We start from the raw sequence: 10,087 nt of genomic DNA on the forward strand, positions 1-10,087 counted from the left end.
CATGTGACCTTTCTTATTAAAAGCAATATCATCTAAAATAAAATTGAAATTGCATCTCTGAGTGATGCGTGAAATCATGTACAGCAGTTCGAACATAGAAGCAAACATGTGCTTGACATTGCTTTGCAAAATCAAGAACTGAAATATTTAAAATCGGAAACAAAGGACCGTAATAACTGCAATGCTCAGTTACCGACATAGAAATTTCATTCAGTATAATCCCCAGCCTGATTGGATCTGCTCTCTGATTTATTGTTCCAATTTATTCTATATTTTATATTCACTTTTTTATCGGAAAACGTGAGAGAGCAAGAACAATGATGTCGACAGCACCTGCGGGGGAAACATGTATTCCCTTTCCTGATATTTGCAGGATTCTACACTGAAAAATTTTTGAGACCTAACTCTTTTACTCCTTCGATCTAACTGATAAAAATATGTCAAGGCCCCACAACATAACTCACCAGACAATCACCTAATATTAAAATTATTTGATTAAACAGTGAATTTTAAATTCTCATTCAGCATCTCAGTAGCTGTGCTTGATTTCAAGCATTATTCAAAGTTGTCTTAATTACCTCTCTCCTCAATTTTGAAATATTATTTCACAAACAATATGACCGTCATGTTTCATTTTCATATTTTGTTCCGAATGCAGGAAATATAAAATACTTAAATATCTGTCGGTATTCTGTTATCATGAACAGCATATAGATCAAGAGGAAGCAAATGACACCTCGACTGAGAATTTTAAGTTCAGTACCTAACTTAAAATTTTAGTGAGTACTACAGGATATTTATTAGGTGAAATTTTATTGACTACCTTTATTGTATTCAAGCAGTCGAATATTTTCTGGAATGAATTTTCACTCTGCAGCAGAGTGTGCACTGATTTGAAAGTTCCTGGCAAATTAAAGCTGTGCGTCGGACAGAAACTCGAACCTCGGACATTTGGCTTTCCCAGACGAGTGCTCTAACGACTGGAGCTATCCAAGTACGACGCATGTTTCGCTCTCATAGTTCATCGCCTCATGCTTTCTGAACAAAACAGGAAAATAAAAATATTTCGAAAAAAACGGTCAGACGTTTTGTAATAGAATTTGTCTAAAAGTAAGAAATACAAGAGATTAGAGAAATATTTGACGCATCTTTGAGTGATGTTCAGAATCATGCACAGCAAATGAGACTTTAAAGTTCAATGTTATAATGAGCCTAGTGTTTTTAAAACCTTCCGAACCTAGGGTGGAAAGTATGTGTGGGATGCTGTCAAATTTTTACTACTGTTATAAATTTTTAAATCTATGGAATAGTCACCCACACTATCAGCTCGTTTTTTTAATAATTTTATTACTATTTTAAATAAACAGATGATGGGGTAAATTAGATTGAAGAAAGGTAAAGTAAGTTTAAACTTTGATATTTATTTTAAAATTAATCAGTGTTCAATAAAACGAATAACACATGCTAAGTGTCTCAAAGCTGGTGCCTTATTTACTGTTGTGAATTAATTAAGAAAAATGTTACTCAGAGGGGTTCAATTGGCAAAAATCTGATTTTCAGAGAGCAGGAAACAGAAAGAACATGAAACAGGATGGGATACCGCACTCAAACAAGCACACAAAGATAGTTCAAGGGTACACAAAAAAGGAACTGAACCATCACCAGTCCATTCTATTTAAGGGAAGGAAATTCCACTCCTAGCGTAGTCGTGTTCCTAATGGATAATCACAGAAGATCACGTGGTTCGATATATCCACAATCTTACCAAAATGCTCTATAAAAATCTTTCTAGAAATTGTGAAGTAGGAAAACTGCTCGCGATAGCGATAAATTAAGTTTGAATACGCGAAATATTATGGAAAAGAGTAGCTGAGGTCTAGTTTTGTTACTACAGCACATGTTCCACGTGCAGAAGAACATTTACAGAAAATGTGTAATTCCACAACGATTTTAACGACGAAATCAAATCCAAACACATTAGTTACAAAAGAAACTTTCGAACTGCATTAATAACGGCATAGTATTGATCTGATGGCTCAAACAATTTTACGAGCACGTCGTACTGCTACTACACAGCACACACCACATGGGTTGAAAACAAAGAGAAATCATTAATTTGAAGAATTTCAACGAGATAAAACACTTGTACGCACATTCACACTAAAGAGCGATGATTTTAACCAGAATTATGCCTCATGCTTCCACTTTCCTTTATTGGAGTGGAAACAAAGCAACTACCACAATACATTCCGAAACCGAACCTGAAATCGCACTGCATCGCGATTTAAAATAATACAAAAAAACGTTTTCGATATAGATCTGTGAGGAAAATAATTAATATTTCAGTTAGGCTCAAAACTTAAGAATTTAATTGTCCTTCGGACTCACGAAACACGCGCTTATCCGGTGATGTTACTACTTGAGAAACTGCCCTCAGACAGGCTAGCGTGGGCCCCGTCCGAGGGTGTCCCACAGGTACAATAGAAACTGACCAGAAAGGTAGCTTCCTTTACCAACCTGACGAGGGACGGACAGAACCACACCAAGGAGACAAACCTTTTTGCCTTAGAGATAGTATCTACCTACTTAGACGTTGGTCTTACTGTTCTCTAGCAGATAGAATTTCTCTGCTGCCACCGAGCATGCAACTACAAATACTCACACTCATACATCCTTTCGCACCAGAAGGGAAGGAGATAACAATATCTTAAGACATCATATACACTACGTAAAGGAGGCGGATGTGGGTTTCATAGGAAACTGTATGATAAGAATTACACATAAAAATGTGTTTGAAAAACTTGTATGACAAGTTGTTCGTGTTTATATGTCAATATAACATATTCCACTGCTCAGTCTCCTCCCAGATAAATTTAGAAATACCACAGTAAATTTAGAGGTGGAAATGTATGACGTAAACAACAATAAATCGAGGAAAACAGCATTAAAGGAATCTAACAGAGCTCTTTCAATGTTTAATTTAGAATCAAAGAATTTTAGAGTACTAGAGGATATTCGTCTAGTGGTTTACATAGACCGCGCAGTCTATTGTGGGGGTTATATTTTTGTCATCAAAAGAGAGACGCTAAATAAGTTCCAACAATTTTTCAGTCACCAAAATATTTCAGTAGAGAATACTGCAACTGTCAGGAAAGAGAAAGAGTTTGACCCAATAAGTACGTGGGGCGTTCAGTAAGTATTGCAACACTTTTTTTTCTGAAAGCACGTTGGTGTTATTGATAATTTCAATACATCATACTATTGCCCACTCTTTTAGCTACAAAACCCCATTTTCCAACATAATCTCCGTTCAATGCGATGGCGTGTATGCCCACGTGGCATACACTCTACAGGCCGACGTCGGAGTCAACGACCTCGTGCCTCGATATTCTCTTAATCCTCCCAATGAGTTATCCTTCACTGGATAAAACTCGTTGCTCTTTGTGGTCTTCTGTTAGACGGTGAGGAATCCAGCGGACACGCACCTTTGAGTACCCCAACTGGTGGACGAGCGTGTCACCACTACAGAGACGTCCAGTTATGCAGCAAAAATTTGAAAATTTGTGGTGAGTTCCTGTGGGACCAAACTGCTGAGGTCATCGTACCCTACGCTTACACACTACTTAATGTAACTTAAACTAACTTAGGACAACACACACATCCATGCCCGATGGAGGACTCGAACCTCCGACTGGGGCAGCCGCTCGCACTGTGGTAAGGCGCCTCAGATTGCGCGGCTACCCCACCCGGCCCCAGTTATGCAGCGAGGTATTTGATTGTCATCCTTCGATCACCCCGAATGAGAATGTCTGCATGTTCCAATACTGCAGGAGTCACAGCTGTGTGCGACCGCTTAGAACGCGGGAGCTCGGACAGGTTTGCGCTACCTTGTTGCGATGACGATGGACGCCTCGCCCAACGACTCACCGAGCTTTTGTTCACAGCCAGGTCTCCGTAGACATTCTGCAAGCGCCTATGAATATCTGCGATGCTCAGGTTTGACACTAAAAGAAACTCAATGACAGCTCTGTGCTCCGTTATAACACCATTTTTAAGGCTACGTATAGCGCCGCCATCTATCGGAACTTCATGAAACTATAGGGGCAGTAGTGGAAATGTTTCATTATGTCCCAGAACAAATTTCGCCATTTTTACATAGAAATTTGTCGAGAAAAAAATTTGTTGTATCACTAATTTCTTCCTTATAAGTCGACATTACAGTTATTGTTCACTCACTTTTCCCGATAAAAAAGTTAGTATGAAAATATAATAAATTGGAACTGTGAATCAGGGAACATTCGAAACTGATATCTTTTCTTTCAGGAGTCCTTGTCCCGTAAGGTATGAAGAACTCTGAAGTCTGGGAGGTAGGAGATCAGGTAATGGCAGAAATAAACCTGTGAGGTTGATTCGTGACTTGTGTTTTGATACTTCAGTTAGTAGAACACTTGACTACGACAGTAAAAGGTCCCAAAAGGTCCCGGTCTCGTACTCCGTTGGCCCATTTTCCAATCAACGTTTGGTTATGAAAATTGGGACAAAACTTTCGTCTCAAATCACCGTGTGCTTCAACTACAGCCTGTGACACACAAGGAGAGTAGAATTTACTTATTTAGCTGTTTATTTGTGCCTTCGTCGTTTAATTCTTAAATTCCTTGCGAGTATTTATGCTCAGGAGACATTGTCCCACGTTAAGTTTTAGTAACTCAAAAGTGTAGATTCGAGCCGTCTGTAGAGCAGTTGTCTTTGCCAGCTACACACCTCAGTATGGTGTCAGCCGCCGTTGGCGATACACCAGGACAGGAGCAAGTCACGTATTTAGCTTTCTCCGTGTTCTTTTATAGTTAATTATTAAGTTAACAGTGGCAGGATGCTGGAGGAGCTGGCAGCAGCGAACAGCTGAAGATGCTTTTCGCCGTGGTCAGCCATCTTCAGTTTGCTGCCTAGGGTTGTAGCGGTAGCGCAGAGGGTGCCGCGCCGCATGACACACATCAGATGTCGCTTGTTTCGTTTCGCCAATGGGCTCTGCTGCCGAGGCACCTTGCAACTTACACAACGCGAGGGAATCCGCTCTCATTGCTGGGTGACAGGCGGGTTCTAACGCATTCGCGTCGCTCGAGGCGGGCACACCTTTGGAGGCGTTTAATGGTTATCGGGAGCTCCGATGTTAGGTGCGTAATGGAGCCCATTAGGCAAACAGCGTCCACGGCTGGAAATAAATCCAACGTGCATTCGTTATGTTGACTTGTGCTGGTGGTGGTGGGGGGGGGGGATGGGGAGGGGATGGGGGGCGGGGCCTCTTCCGAGACATTGAAGAGTCTTTGCTTGCGGCTATTGATCGTGGAGGGTGCAGTCGCCAATAAGTTGTGGCTCATTTCCGCACCAATGACTTCTATTGCATGTGGTCTGAGGCAGTCCTCAGTTCGTACAGGTGGCTACGGGAAGTGTTGAAGACTGCTGGCCTCGCTCGTGGGCGCACGCAGAGTCCAAAAATTGCTAGAGTTGCTAGGGGCATTTGGTTTGGAGCCGAGTGGAAGATCTCAACCAAATTCTCGATTTTCATTCTGTGGCGGTCTTGGCTGCAGATTTCTTGAGCTGTGTTACGGTGTAAAGAATTGTAGGACAGCCCTTGATAGGTCAGAGGTGCCCCGCATTAAAGAAGCAGCTACTCGGGCAGCAGAATGCTTGTGGAACGCACACAGGGGCTTTTTTCTCTAGACGTTAGTTTGAAGTCCTTTGATGAACGCTCTCGTCAGGCGATACGCAGAGAGCAGAATCAGACACCGTACGAAATAAAGACGCTTCGACTGTCAAAATTTTAACGGTAAATTGTAAAAGCGTTCGTAAAAAATTCCCGAATTTACTGCCCTCCAGGAAAGTTGTCTCGCTCAAATTGTTCTCTGAACCGAGAGCTGGCTGCAACCCTAAATAGAAAGTTCTGTAATATTTAGCGATGCGTGGAACGTGTGTCGAAAAGACAGACTGGACGCCACAGGAAGAGGAGATTTCATTGCTGTCGAAAAAATATTGTGTCTATCGAGGTCGATCCTAAGTCTAACTGTGAACGCATCTGAATATGCGTAACAGGCTTAGATAAACTCGAGTTAACAATTGGGTGGTTTTACCGGCCACCAGATTCCGCCGTGACAGTTTCAGAATCTTTCGAAGAAGGCCTACGTTCACTAGCCCGTACATACCCAGAGCCTGCAGTGTCAGTTTGTAGCGACTTCAACTTGCCGAGCAACGCTGGACGTCAATGGTTTCTTTGCAGGTGGAACAGTCAAGAGTCTTGTACGTTTGAAAATGTTTTCAGAAAACCGCCTTTAGCAGCTAGTTCGACAGCCTACATTCAATGGAAATATTTTAGACCTTGTAGCTACAAACAGACGTGACCTTACAGATACTCTCAGTGTAGAGATATCATAGCAACGGTGATTACTAAATCTAATAAATCCATCAAGAAGGATGGGAGAGAGTTTTGCTAGAAAGAGCAGATAAGCTGTTAGCTTCTCAGGGGCGGGGTAGAATTTTTTGAAAGACATGTTCACATCTGATTGTAGAAAATAATTTATCTCACCTCACTACTGAAATTTCGGCCTTTGGGTCGTTATCAAGTTGTTCAGCAAAAGATATTACCTCAGCACATGTCAGACGTTTTTAAATCTTCCGAGATGTATACGTCATCCTAAGAGCTAAGCCTTTTCACTGTATAAATACGGTAACATCAGACGAGTGCGAAGCTCTCTTCATCGTGAAATAATGTAAATTACGTTAAACTGTTACCAGTGTTAATATCCTTAACACAGATCGCTAAAAGTCAGTGTTCTAACACTCTGTTCACACGTGAACCGCCATAAAGCAATGACCTAAGACACAGTTCACATGAGACCCTGAGTTGTAGTCATTTTTGTTAAGCAGCGCGTTACGTAATTTACATCATTTTGCAATATACAGAGCTTCGAGCTCGTTTGATGTTACTTCATTCTTACAGTGTATAGGCTTAGCTCTTACACTGATATATGTAAATATCAGAGGAATTAAAAAGTTTGAAGCAAAATCTTATGCAGCACTACTTGAAAATGGTCCAAGGCTCGAAACTGCAATAGCGAAGTGAAATAAATAATTTTATATGCCCAACGGCGAACATGATTTTTTTTAATCCCACTTACACAATGACTGGGCATCATTCAGTTCCAATATGACGGACCTAGAAGAATTATGGGCAAAGTTTAAACTGATTATAAACCGCTCTCTTCAAAAATATGTGCCGATAACGTGGGTTAAGGATTGGAAAACCAACACAACATTCGGAAAGTGCTGAGGAAGTAGAGACTGTTATTAAGCTCTTCTCAAACAAGAATGTGCAAATGATTACAGGCAAAAGTTATTAGAAATCGTGCTTCTATAAAAAGATCGATGCCCAAAGCATACAACAACTTTCACCGTCATACCCAAATAATAGATCTTGCCGAGAACCCGAGAAAATTCGGGTCGAAGGCTTCTATCCGCTCACTCGTTGAACAGTTTGGTGGGCCAAAAGGCGACAGTAAAAGGAAATCTGAAGTTTTAAACTTTGCGTTTAAGAAATGATTCACACAGGAGAATCGTAAAAACGTACCGTCATTTGACCATCGTACAGATTCTAGTGTGGAGGATACAGTAATAGGTATCCCTGGCTTAGGGAAACAACTGATGAAAGAGTTGAAAACAAATAAGTTTCCATGTCTGGATGGGTCCCAGTTCGGTTTTGTAAAGAGCATTCAACGGCACTGGTTCCTTACTTAGCTTGTATTTATCACGAATCTCTCGTCCAGCGAAAAGTCCCAAGCCAGTGGAAAAAAACGCAAATGACTCCCATATATATGATGGGTAAAAGTGTAGACCCGAAAATTTACGAACCAATATCCCTAACATCGGCTTACTGAAGTGAAGTTCGAAGATAATAAATTTGCTCGAGATAAATTTGCTTGAGACAGAATAGCTTCTGTCCACAAATTAACACGGATTTAGAAAACATCGTTCGTGCGAAACTCAACTAGCTCGTTTCACACATGATATAATGTGAACCGCAAATGAAAGGCAGCAGACAGATTCCATGTGCTTAGATTTCCGAAAAGCGTTTGAGACGGTGCCCCACTGCTAACTGTTAACGAAAGATATGCGAGTGATGTTGTCTTCGAAAGCCAGTGTTCAGCAGAGACAAGGATATCGTCAGGTGTGCCCAATGGAGATGGAGATGAAACAGCAACGCTCTTATTGTAGTATGGGGAGCGGAAAGTAATGGCGTATTTTTACAAATAAGTTGTTAAGTTTTTGTTTTCAATCAGTGATATTATCACACTTATTGCCAAAAACCTTTTGTCATCTAGTGTTCAAATTTTCAATGCTTGGTCGATAAAAATCATTTGGATTTTGAGCAAACTATCTGGAGATGTCATTTTGAACATCATCCACATTTTCATATTTCTTCGACTTATAAAATGTCGTAGCGATCGAAATAAATGGAAATCTGATGGCTCAATATTGGGCGAACATGATGTGCGAGGCAATACCTCCCACCCCAATTCATAAATTTTTTACAGGGTTCGTATTAGTCTGCGCAGTCTCGCATTATCATGTTGAGAATAATGAGTTTTCTTCTGACAATCACTGGACACTTTTCAATTAAAGCTTTATTTTTTCGATACAGTTGTTCATAATAAAGGTCTGCATCCACAGGTTTCAGCACTTCAAAATGAAGCACAGAACTACAATAAACCAGGTAACCATCATCACATCTAATTGAAAACATCACACGAAGGAAAGGAAACAACGCTTTCGCAAAGTGGCTGGGGTGTTTTACTAAAACGCAAATTTCTGGATTAATTTATCAGACAGTAGAGACTTGACTGCGTGGAGACAATCACAAGCTGACATTACGTAATGTCTGTGTGTGTGTGTGTGTGTGTGTGTGTGTGTGTGTGTGTGTGTAGGTGGGTGGGTGGGTGGATGGCTGGGTGGGAGGGCGCGCGAGTGGGTGGGTGCACGCTTATAAAATCCAGATCGTTCGGATACTTTTGAATATAGTGGCTACAGCCCGATAAGCTGTTTCGTTTTAATGCCTTGTCAAATACTGCGCTGTGATTGACTGTTCTTTGAATTTCTTGCCACTGTGACGGCATGTAAAGGACGTGTGGCTTGCGCTGTCGTGATTATGACGTCATAGAAAAAGCAGTGTGGCGTGTGACGTCCTGGGTACTGACCTGTCCCACTGACGTCATGAGCTCAAGATCAATAGCTGCACGTGACGTCGCCAAAGTTCAGTTTCGCTCATTACTAGGTAGCTATACCATTCATAGCAGTAAAGGCATTGTTGGCAAGATGGACGAGGGTTCAAATCACTGTCTTGATATCCACATTCACATTTTTCGTTGCTAACTGAAATCACTCAAGAAAAATGCCAACACTGTTCCTTTGAAATGAACACTATTGTTTCCCTTGTCCATATGAGCTAATTTAATAAATGAAATGTGTAGTAAAATATGTGTCACACTACAAGAATTTTTTGGGCAGCTGTCTGTGTGACGACAGCCGCATGTTAAATTTATGGGACTCTGATGATACAGTCAGTGAAGACGAAAAGGTTTAACCCTGTCCCGGATACGAGTGAGTCTAAAATTATAAGCGAAAATGAGAAAATTTTGAATTTGCTATTGGAAATGGAATTACGTGATCCCAATCCTAGTGTTAATCGGGCAATGTAACGGCCAGCGTGGAATCTTGCCAGGAATTCTCCTCAGTTTCGGCACGCACTGTGGTTATTGAAGCGCCTGGCGGAACAGCCCGTCCGAGTGCAGCCGGCCCGAACGATGGATACTGGTTGCATGCAGGTAGGTAGGTAGGAAACTGTACCCAGCATCGCAGTTCTTATCGGCAGACTGCTTCACAGTTTCAATCACCTTTTGTATCTTTCTTTAATAGGCAAGTCGCTGCCTAGCTAGTATGTAAGCATCCCATCTGAAACTGAGTGTTCCAGCTACTGCTGCACTGCGGGAGTAAAATACTACAACATTATGCAGGCTGGCTCCTTATTTGCTGATATCAGCAA

The sequence above is a fragment of the Schistocerca cancellata genome, chromosome 1 (assembly GCF_023864275.1).
Source record: "Schistocerca cancellata isolate TAMUIC-IGC-003103 chromosome 1, iqSchCanc2.1, whole genome shotgun sequence".
Classification (NCBI taxonomy): Eukaryota; Metazoa; Arthropoda; class Insecta; order Orthoptera; family Acrididae; genus Schistocerca; species Schistocerca cancellata.